The sequence below is a fragment of the Crocodylus siamensis genome, chromosome 2 (assembly GCF_052110815.1).
Source record: "Crocodylus siamensis isolate JL-2025a chromosome 2, ASM5211081v1, whole genome shotgun sequence".
Classification (NCBI taxonomy): domain Eukaryota; kingdom Metazoa; phylum Chordata; order Crocodylia; family Crocodylidae; genus Crocodylus; species Crocodylus siamensis.
This window is the reverse complement of record NC_143396.1, coordinates 254,185,972-254,199,600: the sequence shown is the minus strand read 5'-3', so window position 1 is coordinate 254,199,600 and position 13,629 is coordinate 254,185,972.

The window sequence follows — 13,629 nt, the reverse complement described above, 5'->3', positions numbered from 1 at the left end:
CTGGTCCCCTCTGACTAGTTTGTAACAGGCCACTAGATCCCCCCTCAGCCTTCTCTTGTGGAGGCTAAACAGGTTCAGGTCCCGTAGCCTCTCCTCCTCCCTTTTTTGAAGATGGGAACCACATTGGCCCTCTTCCAGTTCTCTGGCACCACACCAGAGAACCACAAGTGCTCATAAAGCCATGCTAGGGGTCCCACAATGACCTCAGCTAATTCCCTCAGCACTCTGGGGTGGAGATCATCCAGACCAGCTGATTTAAATACATCCAGTCTCTCCAGAAAGGTGTAGCAGTGGGAACAAGCATGTGCCTTTTGATATTCCAGATATCCCAAATGACCAATTTTTCAGTTTCTAGAAAATCTTTGCACTTGATCAGTTGCAATATTTAGTGTTTGGCAGCTAAATTCTCTGAAGCCGCTGTTTAATGAACGTGTGCCAGCTCCCCAGTGCCAACTGGGCTGTGCATGAGTCATCAGCGCAGAAGGGTTGAGCATTCCACGGACTCACAGCTGCAAGGCTGATCAGGATTCCCTCTGCAAATTGCTTCTCAGAGTCTCTAGAGTCCTTTATGGTGCCAGGAAGACACGAAAAAAAAAAACCAGGAAGTCTCCCTCTGACAGACACTCTTAATGCATGCCCTGCTGGCAGCTCAACAGCAAAGTGGAGGAGAAGGTGGTGGTGATAGCAGTTATACCAGGAGAGGCCAATTATTTCAGGTGGAGGGCCACATACCCAGTTTTGGCAGGCTACCGAGGGCCACATGGGTAGCCCCGCACCTTGATACGTGCCCCGCCCCCTTCTCACTATCTTGGGACCAATGTCCCAATGTCTTGGGACCAGTGTCCCAGGGCCAGCACTAGTGGGGCCCAAAGCGGGGCACAGGCTGGCAGGGGTCTGTGGAGCCAGGCTAGGCTGTACCAGCAGGGAGAGCAGGGAACTGGCCCAGCTCCATAGAGCCCCTGCTGACTGGGACCCTACACTCCTGCCACCCTGCTTTGGGCCCTGCCGGCACTGGCCCCAGGACACTGGTGCGGGCCCCGTGCTCCCACTGGTTCCCACACCTGCTCACTCCCAGTGCCCCCCAGCCCCGCGGTACAGGCAGCAGGCAGCGCACAGCCCCGACCCCCTGCTCACCAGCAGGGAAGAAGTTGATGCTGAGCACATGGCCTGCAGGCCGTATTTTGCCCATCCCTGAGTTATACTGTAATGTGGAGGTATGAGGGAAGATGTACAGACAGGCTTTGGAGGTGCAAAAGCAGAAAGGTCTATATCCATTATTACATACTGCCTAAACCTGGCATTGAACCAGATCTACTCACATGATCATATGGTACTGTTTTACAAGGATTCCCTTCCTCATTCCTGGCATATGATGGACCTGCTATGGTGTGAATCAGGGTGATGTAGTGAAGGAAGTTATCTGTAGGAGTTCTATCCTGTGTGTTGCAGAAGATCAAAGGTGTGCAGTTAATGAGGTAGGGGATTGCAGGAAGGCAGAGAACTGAATTCTGCTTCTGCCTCTGCTACAGCATTCCTATATGGTCCTGGTCTGGTCACTTAAATGAAGTGTTCTTAGGTGGCCATATATATTGTATATTCCTCATTTTTGGGTGGCAACACAAGATACCTGAGGCCAAACTTGCAGACAAATGAGTATCCATAACTATACCTGAAATCAGTGTTAGCTGTGCTTTTAATATGAATATGGCAGGCCCTCAACTTCATTGCACAACATTAGCAAACAATTTTGACAACTTTGGCTTTAAACTCCATTTCTCAGTTCTCCTTCCACATAATGGGGATAACTGATACCTAGTCTCACAGGCATGTTCTGTTGAGAAATTCATTAATGTTTGCTAATCACTCATACTTTGGTAAGAGCACTGTAGCAGATCCTCAGGAAATTAGAAAATATATTCAGTTTAGAATTTGAATGGTGTGTATTCAGTAAAACTTAGAGCCACATACTCAATGAGGAACATAAAAGAAAAAAAATGAATAGCTACCCATTCACTCAATGAAATGGAGATTGCGTGGAAAGAATAGTATGTGATTTCTACAGTTACTGACTATATCATGATGCCTGTGTTTAAGGGGGCTGAATTAAGCTGCGTTCATTCTTACATTTCCTTTTTCATGTAGTGTTCTTATAGCATAATTGTTTTAAAAATATAATTGTAGCTATACTCCATGGAATTTGGGCACCTCTCTCTATTGAAGTTAATGGAACTATAAGCCCATGTCAGGTCAGCATCAAGTGAAAGTAATAAATGACCAACTGGCCTTTTCTCTGCATTTTTTGAATTCTCGAACTAAGTTTAAAAAAAATAAACTTGGATTCAGGGAGAGAAACCTAGATTGGGCAATAGTCCAGTGAATACAACAGTGGGTGAAAATCTCTGGCCTCTTAGGGAAACCCCATGACTCATAGCTCTTCTAGAGTTTCTGAGTCTGATTGGAAGTTCAGTCCCAGCATGGCTACACTATACTGTCCTGGGTCAGCTGTGGTACATGTGTACAATGAACAAGTCATTTGGTTTTGGAGATGATGGAAAGGCTCTGTACTTTATTGCATCTGTTTTTTTATTTCTGCCCAGTTACTCTCTCCGTGTCCCTCCACATGTCCCGTGTAACACACCTCCTCCTAGAATGCACGTAGTGCCTTGGAACTTGATCGTTTGGTTCTATGTTAGCCTTCAAAATGTCTCTGTCACTAGAGCTACCATAACTTTATAGGCTGCTTGTATTTTCAAGAAGAGATTTTCTGTTTCAGGCTGTGTTCTCCTCTTCTTTCTCAATTCCATTGTAATGGTAACTTTGGCAAGCAATTTATAACATAGTAAGTTTGTCAAGACATTCTCTTCAGTTCTCCTACTGTGCCTATTATTGTGGTAACTGAGCATAGCTTCACTGGCAGATCAAGGAGAGAAAAGGATTGGTTTTCATACAGGTGGGACATGAGGTTTTAACAGTAAGCTAATTCCTTTTGCCTCCCCTGACCTGCAAACTACTGTTTCTTGGATTCTAACAGAATGAGTTGAGCCATCATAGCCTGGTCTCTAAAGGATGTTTTCATGCAAACACTGAATAATTCAACATACTTTGTCTTTGAACAGAAGAGGACCAGGGACAGAAGCTGCAAAAAAATAGGTATGGTGGAAAAATTGCACCTGAGAAATTTACACACACCTATCATATACCTGGCATAAGTCAAACTCTTTACACTCCTCTGTCATGAGCATCATATACGCTTAAGTTCCATCATCTTTGTTTTTCCCCCCAAACTGAAGAAAAGTAGATGCCCTTATTCCATTACAAATACCAGATGGAAGCACCATGAAGATGTAAAATGACTGCCAACCTCATTTGGCTGAGTGACTATGAGTTTTTTGAACAACACTCCCATCCCTCTGTCCAGTGGTGGAAGTCTCCCGTCACTTCTGTTTCTAGTGAGTCCATTTGGGAAGAGCTTCAGCTGTGGTTTGATGGTAGATGAAAGTAATGTTTAAGGAAGATTTGGGACTTTGGGTAATATTTTTGTCACTATGCCATTGCCCCTTGGCCAAGAAGTGGCTGAAAAGGGCTTTGAGCAGTTAAGCTTCCTATTGGAAGATAAATGGGTAACATAGCATCAGATTTCATAAGATTTGTTCATTCTGCAACCATGCACAAGTCTTGTTTCATTAAGCAGAAAGCAGTGAAAAATGGTAACAAAGGCATTCCTCCATTTGCAGACAGTTCAGATAAAGGACCTCTGCCTAGCTCCAGAAGCAGTCTTGCTTCTTTCTGGGGCCTCTCACAAATCTCTGCTAATTATACTCTGTACCACTCTTCCTTCCTCAGGCCTGCCTTTTCACTTAGGAAAGCCCAATCATGCTAGGCTATTCAATGAGACCAGGGTCTAGAAGGTGATTGTGCACACTGACTCTCCTTTTGTATAACATAAAATAAACTTAAGCATTTCAACTGGTAAACAAAGGAGAGTGCTGTAATCCAAATAGTGCCTTTAATGACTTTCTGGGTACAGTTACTGCATAGCATCTTTAACTCTTTTTACGGACTGACACCTTGGGTACCTATATATCAGCAGTTCCTATTGTGCACCTGTTTGTAACATTCTGCATAACAATATTTTAAGAGAACAAAGAGCTGGCTATTTGGGCTGTGTATGGATGTCACTTAATGACAAGCTAAGTGGAATGAGGTATGGTCAACACTTAAATGGGAGACCTCCAAAGAATAGGTTGCTATAGGAAGTCCTGGTAGCAGTTTACTAAGTAGTATTTTCTTAGTGTTAGGGGACACCGAGCTCCTGGAGTTTCTGCCTTTTGGATGAGGCATAACACTGAGGCCCTGAACACTTGCATATTTTTATAACTGCTCCCCTGGCTGCCTCCTAGGTGTATTATAAAGAGCTCTTGTGCTTTGTTTGGGCAATACCAAGTACCGTGATGAAGTGCAAGTAACTCAATGGGATTTATACGAGCTTATGAAGCAGAGAATAAACCCCATAGTTTGCACGGTAAATCAATTTGTAAAGCGCTTTGGGATCTTTCTGGATGAAAGGCGCTATATAAATGTAAGTCATGACCATTCATCATTATTGAATATGAAATAGAGATATACACTCTATCAAGCTAGCAGCAATAGGCTTAGGCTCATGATTGCTCACAAAGCCCAATCAATCATCAGATCACGACATAATGCAGCTAGAATAAAAAAAAAAAGAAAACCCACAGCAAATCATTCTAAGCAATGCAATTAATGGGCATCCAATATAAATAGTGATCTCGGTCAGGGTGTATGGGCTTTTTCTGAGCAGCAGAGTGGAAGCAAGAGCTGCACAGTGTGGGAGAAAAGAATTACCACTCTACTGCTAGGAATAAAAGGACAGATCCTTTGCAGGTGTTATGCCATGTACGTGTCCAGTGAAGCCTTTCTAAAAAGACTACATATGTTCTTTTCAAAATAGGATTCTATGTGATTAATTTCTGTTTGTACAAAATTTTGCAGGCTTCACATATGCAGGTTGAGTTGCCCCTTCTTTAAGGACCCAATTCACCAAGCCAGCTCTCACATCAGGATGCTACAGGACCAACCAAAGGTGCCTGCAGTCCCCCAGCCTCTTTCCCCACCATATGTCACCCTTTGTATCCAGGTGCACCCTGTGTAAAACTATAGGTCCAAGAATACTATTCTCCATCTTGAGGCAGGCACAAGGGTGCCTGAATCAAAAGAGAGAATAGCATACAGAACTGTGGTCTCTCTGGTTTTTAACCCTTTTAGGAGAGACAATTATAATCTGGTACATTTTGTGCCAGTTGAGACTGGGGCGCTTGGAGTTGAGACTGACAGCTCTTGTACTCTGTGCTGGAAGAGCCAATGCCAACTGAAGGCAATGTGTGCACTTGAACAGAAGGTCCTGTCTACCCAAATGTGAGTGTTGTTTTAGAGGAAGGCAATGTCCAATATGATTGTTTTGACTATATTGACAATTTCTTTGTCAAGGTCCTGTAGTGTTATGGGCTATAATATTCTGCTTTCTCTTCTGTTTGTTCGCCATTATAGAAGAGAGATTAAAAATTAATAAAATATAAGTGGGCCTGGTATAAAGTAGTAAGTAAAAATACAATCCCACAGCTCAGTTTAATCATATCTCAAGAGTAAGATTAGTAGGGAACGTCCTGTCTGCTCTTCCACTGATTAGCTTGAGTGGCCAGTGATCTGGAGGCCAGGTAGGACTCATGGAGCCATCTTCATCTTAATAGAGAAGAATACTCTTTGTGCTACAGGCTTGAGGATGATCTTCTAAGCTATCAGTGGATTGTCCACATCCAGTCTTGGACATCATTTTTATAACCAAGACTTTGCACAGCTTTTGCAAATTAGTTTTCAGTTGAAAGCCTAAGACTTGTATGACTGGGTAGATGAAAACTTCTCAATAGCTAGTCTTGAGTGGCACTTGCAAAGACTTCTCAGGTTGAAGTTTCCATAGCTCAGCCTGAACAGCGTATGCCAGTAAGGCCATTAATTTAACCTTTGAGGGAATGCTGTTAATTTTACTGGCAAAAAAGGACGAGTTTTAGTTTTCTTCCTGGTAGACCTCTTGGAACCTGTAGTATAGACCACAGCTGATACAAGGATGAGCAGTCCAGATCCTTGACTGATCTTCATACTCTCCACCTTTCTTCAAGTCAGGTGTTCCTCACAGGATAATGTAGCCATTACCATCTTGGTCATTCACCTTCTTATCTGGCATAGGAGGATGTGTGGGGAGGCTATTATGGGGCTTCAGAAATTCAGCTAAAGATTCACACTTGTGGCTGATGCCCGAAATTCTGCATCCTTGTCACTTATTCCAAGAGCACATCTCTAATCCATCTCCACTTAACACGTGGATTCTTGAATGTTATTTTCTAGCTCCAGAATTCTTATCTTTGCACCACAACATTGTAATTACATTGTTATTTCCAGCAGCAATCGATATCCTTTCAGTCAGGCTTTTAATAGCTTCTTGATTAATTAATTAGTTGATGTAGCTAATTTTATAGCTTCTTGATTAATTGATTAATTAGTGAATGTTTGTACAGTGCTTTGAAAATATAAAGTACTGTATAAGTGCTAAGTGTTATTATATTAATTATTATTATTATTTATTATTCTGTCTCAATTGGCCAGGTCCTACTGAGTAATTAGTTCAGCCTGAGCATTTAATGCTGGATGTGGTTAGAAGTTGACTGATAGCAAAGCCCTTGGAGTTCATGACTGTCTTCCTGTTAGTGGGCACTAGTAAGGACACTTATTTTCCTTGTCTGTTTTACATTACATAATCTTTAGGTTTTAATGAACACAGGTATTCTGCAAAGTGTTAACATGATTAACTCTCAACCAAAAATATGCAATGGGATCCAAGATCTGTGTGCTGTTTGTGCCTGTATTGTAGTGTGCATGCATGTGTGTATATGTTTAAATTGCAGATTCTTGGGAGAGGGAACTGCATCTTCCTAGAAAGTGAGCCAATTGAAGCATGCTTTCTGTACTTACCATGAATGTGTTTTGAGTAACTGTCGCATGGTAGACTCCAGGCTCTATGTAGGTTACTGGCTAGTGGCTACAGCCAGTGCTGCTCTTGGATGACTTTTGGCATGATACATTAACAAAGTATTCCTCGAGTTAATTGACTCATTGTTATACTGGCAAAGCTATGCCTTTTTCAGAACAGCCAGTTCCAACATACTCTTATCCGCCTACTGAGCAAGACAGTCATGCTGGCAAAAGCTTTAGGGACTTTTGTTGGCATGGTGGCATCAGTTGCAAATTGCACTTCTTGTTTCCCTTGATAGATGTAGCAACAGTGTTACACTGGCAAAAGTTGGTGATGTGAGCCTGGCTTTAGAGGATTGTATGGTGTAAGCTGTGTTGCGAACAACAAAGTATTGCTCTCTCCTGCCCTACCTGCTCCATGTATCTCCTAAAGCCTGGCTTGGCTTAAAGTACATCCAAATATAACTGATATTTTGGATAGAGTCTAACAGCTGTCAAATCCCATAAACCAACCACAAAGAAATGGAAACACATTGTGAGGGTTTGGGGTTTTTTTTACTAGAAAGAGCTAGAATTATAAAGGCAGGACTTCAGGTACAGGCCTCATGTCCATGTGTATTCTTAACTAGATACAAAACTAAACTCAGGAAAAATAAAAATTGCTTCTTGAGACAAAAATACCTGGTTGGGAGGCTTCATGGTAAAGTGAACTGAGAACAGGACTGAAAGCCCAAAACCAAATTCCAGGCCTAGCTCTGTCACCAAGTCCCTTTTGCCCTTGAGTAAGTAGTTTCTCTTTGTGCCTCTATTTCTTACCATCACCCTTTTAATATAAGATAATATATAGAGCAACCTCACAGGAGGTAATGAGACTTTCACTACTGCACATAAAACCTACTGCACATCCTAATTACAGGACCTGGTTCTCATGGGGGACTTTAATTATTGGGACAGCTGCTGCGAGGGAAACACAGCAGTGCACAAGCAGTCCAGCAAATTCCTGGAGAGTGTTATCCTTGGGGATAACTTTTTGATATAGGTGGTAGAGAGGCCAATTAGGGGGGAAACACTTCTTGACTTACTGTTCACAAATGAGGGAATTGGTTGAGAATGTGAAGGTGAAAGGTGATCTGGGTGACAGTGGATGCATCTACATGAGATGCTAACTGTGCAGCAGCCAAATAAAACTGCGCAATAGTGTGTCCCAGCACCAACAGTGCTAATATGCTACTGCACAGTATTATTAGGCTACTGTACAGTAGCATCACTAAAAAGGCATTTGCCAGCACTACTGTGCAGTAACTCTGGTTACTGTGGATTTATTTAGTACTTGATTATAGAAGTACTAAATAAATGCACAGTAATGTCTCATGTAGACATGTCCTCTGACCATGAAATTATAACAGAGTTCAAGATCCTAAGGGAAGGAAGGAAGGAAGGAGAAGAGCAGAATAAGGACACTGGACTTCAGAAAGGGAGTTTTTAACAAACTTGAGGAATTGGAGGGCAGGATCCCTTGAACAGCAAGCAGAAAAGGAGTCCAAGAAAGCTGGCTGTACTTTAAGGAGGCCCTTTTAAGGGTTCAAGAGGAAGTGATGGAAGAATGGTAAGTGCAACAGGAGACCAACAGTGTGCTTTTGTTGCAGACAAAAACCCAACAGTGTACATAGTTGTATTAACAGAAATGTGATTTGCAAATCAAAGAAAGCTAAGCAGAACAATGTACAGCAGTGATGTAGAGACACTTCCACTTCTGTCATTCTTCTGTCCATTCCAGCTTGTGCCAAGTCCTGGATCTAAGGCAGGCTGAGAGGCTGCACTGTTTATTGTAGCAGGATGTGGATATAAGCTATGGGGATGATAGAAGCCATTTCAGTAATAGCTTTGGATACTATATGAAGGAGATTTTGCCTTCTAACTAAACACTGGATCAGAGAATGGAGAGGGATAGTAGGGATTGGAAGTTTTCTGATACGAAGCTCTCCTGATTGAAAAACTTTCACGTATCACCAGCCAGGAGTGGGAAGCTTCAGGTGAACATTAATAGGATGCTGTATTAGAAAACTGGGATGCAGAAACTTGCTGACAACAAGCCAGCATGCTACAAATGGAGACCATCAGGGTCTAAGTGCTGACATTAAAAAATACAACTGCAAGGATTTTTAATTCAGGCTGTCTGGGACAATGCTGTCATGCTAGTAATGGTGTGGCTATAACAATGTACTAGTGTGACAGAGAGTGGTGTGCGCTGAACTATGCACTTATACTTGCTAAGTTTGCAATTCTACTTTGGAAACTTCTTTTCCTCTAATAATCAGTTCAACAGTGGTGAGCCTAGATCATGGATGTTGAAATACATTCCCCCCTCTTAGTTCACAGGTTCTGGGGAGATATAGGAATGTGGATTTCCTAACCCAGAAATCCCTCCAACTTCTGCCAAAATTTTTCTCCCACAAAAAGAGGCTGATGTCCACTTATGCGGCCCTGGGCATGTCTACATGAGGTGCTACTTGCACAGCAGCATCTAAAAAAATGTGTGGTGACTGTACTGTGCAGTAACGCTGGTTACTTATGCATAACCAAGTACTAAATGACTGCACAGTAACAACTGCACAGTCCGCTGCTTGTGTAGACACAGCTCCTGGCTCCAGTTTCAGTGTTGCTCCATCTCCATCCTATCCCTTGAGCCTGTTGCTAAGCAGATCAGGGGCTGTCTTCTAGTCCATCTGGCTCCATCACCTGCCCCAGGATCTCTTTCAGCACCATGGTGTGTTCCAGGATCTGTTCCTATTCTTCCACCTCTGGGGTCTTCTCCTGTGGTGTTCTTGTCAATTCTGCCTTAGGCTGTTCCTGCTCAATATCTTGCTGTCTACAGTGTACACAATGGCTCTGTACTCTGGCAGTGCAAGCTCTCAACCAGATTCCTTGCGTGATGAGTGGGTACACAGAGAGTTACTGGACTTGCACTATTGGCATCTGTTGCCCAGCAGTAGATGCCTTTTAAAGTTTTTCATTTGCTCGTTACATTTGATCACCTCTTCTGCCAGCCCCTTTATGCGTCTATCACATTTATAATGGTTTTGGGCATTTCTCAAACTAATGTGCTTTGCTGTGCTCAGACGTCACCCAAGGCCTTGCTGAGGTTCTCTAACCAGCTAGCAGCCTGCTTTGACAGTAGCTTGTAATGCTGTTTGGCAGAGGTGAGCTAAGTGCTGCTGAAGTGCAGCAAGTCACATGATGGACTAACACCAACCAGGTGTACATAAACCAAGAGACAGCTCCCTCACACAGGAGATGTGAGAAGAAGATGTGAGTAGATGGAAGGCACAGAAAATACAGAAACTTTTGGGATGCATTGGAGGACTGTATCCTTCATCAATTGCATCTCAATTGCAAAGTGGGAAAGTTTGAGCTTGCTTTAAAGTAGAACCTGGGCTCTAACATACACCCCTTGCCACAGAAGCAGTTCTGGCTTCCCAACATAAGGGATTTAGTTGTCTGAAAATAGCAAGGGAATTTTGGCTAACTCCAGCATAAGAGCCCATGATAAGTGCAATGAAGACATGCCCCAAAGGAGAAAAGTGAAGTATGGATGGAGAATTATCTGGCCCCACTGGACTTGCACAGTTGATTTATTTTATAAGGAACCAATCTGCTGTCTTGGAGTAATATTCCTTGCTAATAAAGAAGAAAAATATGTTTGCTCTGAAGGAAGTGATAGGCATGTTTATACAGGACATAGACAAAGTTCTTTAGTTTGCATGGGAAAGTTTAAGAATTGAGTCTTGTATTGATCTAACTAATGTGGTTTAAATAAACTGATTTAATTAATTAGAGAAGCCCCCCTTGTGTGAACACTTTTTCAGGTTGCAATGCCCTATATTAATTTAGTTTCATTCAATTCCTTGTCAAATTGTTGTTGATGATTTTTCTTAAAGAAAAACCTTCCCTGTTAAGGGCTAAGGTTCAAAGCTGAGAATGTGTATCAATAAATAAAGGTTACAGGAACACTGTAACTGTGCCCAAGCCAGGCACTACAAACACTGAAATTCCAAATCAAGTTAACACCTAAGATACACTAAAATGCATTTTAGTATAGGCATGTTTAATTAAGGAATAGCAACTAAGAATTTTTTTGTGGTTCTCATATTAAATTAGACTGGTTTTCAAATGAACATTTTTCTGCTGTTGCAATATTTTTATTTAGAAAGATTCTTCTTTATTAGAAGTTTACACACTACCGGGCAGAGTTAAGGCTGTTTGGGTGCCTTAACTGTTGCATTTAAAGCATAATGTATACCAAGCTAACTTTTCCTGTGTGCTATTCAGATGATGAAGCTATGCAGTAACAACCTTAAATTATATTCAACAGTGTAAACGGAGGGCAGATTTATTAGGAAGTCATAACACTACAAACAGTTACATTGGGTTTACAGTTGCTTTGCCTAGCCACAGTACTGTCCAAGTAGTTTGAATATTCAGGTGAATCTACCCCCTTTGTTTGCAATTGAATTATCAATCAAGGGACTGTAGGACAGAGTTATGTGAACCAAGTAGAGCTATGTGTAAAGAGTCCAGGTCCTGAGTTGTGATGTGTTTGTTTTTTCAAGGTTCTCCTGGCACGTGTTTTCTCCATGTGCCTGTCTGCTTGAGTTACTGCTCATGTCACACTGGCCTTTGTTGGAATGCCCAGTATTGTTGATTTGACCCTGTCTGTAACCTATATAATAACTGGATGTAATTATTTTAATAACTTAACTGCAACTTAATTTATTTAAATATAGCCTGTGCATACAATTTCAGCTATGGGGGAAAGCTTAAAGAGTCTGCAATCCTGCTAGTGAAATTCTGGACACAGGGAAGATTGATACCAGTGCTAAATTTCTTACAAGACTCGTTCTAGAATAATTTCTACTCAGAGTAACGACTGTCATTTTGGTTTTTCATATCTAGCACAGACTGAGTACATGCTTTAAGTGCAAGATGAAACTTCACCTAATTTATGAAGATGCTGGCCAGAATTTATATTTATATTATTATATTATGCTGGCCATAATTTATAAGCCACTTATATTGCATACACTCATTAAGGGGTTGCATCTGTTTACCAGTTTCTAAAGCAATTTAATTAAATGTGGACTTTTTTGGCATGTGTAGACAAAGCCGTACAGATAAAAGGGTTAATGCTAGAGTTGGAAATGTCAGTGCAAAACAAAAGAACATAAGTTTGACGCAACTTGTCTTTTCCTGTTTCTATCAGGCACCTCCTGCCTGAGCTGGGACAAAAGTTACCTTGCATGCCCAATTCTGCACACTGTAGTATTTGTGTTTGCTTGCTAAGAATATATTTTGCAGGGATATACAGGAGATGTGCCCCCAAATGGGGCAAGAAACATTTGGTGGGGGGAAGGTAGGAGATATGTAAATAAGAGCACCAAGCCTTTTAGCAGCAGATGGTAGTTACAGAGGGTGCTACTGTTTTAATTCCCCTGCAGGGGGCTCAGCTCCCATAAATTTAGGAAATGATGCCATTGCCATGTAAGAAAGTGAATCTATCACTGAGGGACTGAGGCAGTAAAAGGACTTCATTGCTGAAATACGCTTTAAAGAACTGCATCACCACTGACAAAAAGCACTTTTGCTCAATTAACCCTTCCTATGAAGTCTGTTAAACAGAACCTGTGTAAGACTATTTGATACTGTCATCTGATAATGCCCTTCATGGTACACGCGTGCATACACTCACACACACTCTCTCTCACACACACACACACACACACACACACACACACTGTTGTACAGTATAGCCCATGATCATGGACAGTATAGAGGAAGCATGGGCAGGAGAGATAACTGGTTCCCTGTGCAATGGGGAAATTCATTCAGATTCAGGTGACTTACAAGCAGGGATTTGTAGCCTCTGGGGGTAGCACCACTTTTTGGAAGATGTAGGTGCCTGGGATCCAATCCATTAAAACAAGTAAAAAACATCTGCCTCAGGCCCCTGGCAGGTTGCTGCATAGACCTTCCATTAGGCAAAGTTTAGGGGGCCACTAATCTGTTGAGTCAAGGAAGCTGGATCCACCACTTTTCCTTTTTCCCAGCTGCTACTTAATACTAGAGATGGTTCTTGCCTGTTATCTGCTTCCCCTTGTCGGGCTGGAGGAACCTGTTCTGTGTGTGAGCGTCTGTGCATGTGTGCACGTGTGTGTCTGGCTGCCTGTCATTACAGCACTAATGGAAATACTGCACGGATCACAACTCTCAATTAGCTCCTTGGGAGATTGCTGTGACAGCCAGTTACTGAACAGCAAGGCCTGAAGGAATGAATTAATTTGTAGTACACGGCAGTTAGAGTCACAGTGTTAGCGATGGAATGAGACAGCAATAGACCCTGATTAGGCTCACGCTGTGTGATGCAAGGGAGTGTTACCTGGGGGCTGGCATTTCCCTCTCCCTCCCACAATCCCTGAAGGCTGGGAATGATCTTGGGACATTGGTAAGATGAGTCTGAAGATCTGAGTTTATTCCTTGGAGTCACTGCCTGCCTGAGGCTATCTGGCAGCCAGCAATGGACTTTCATTC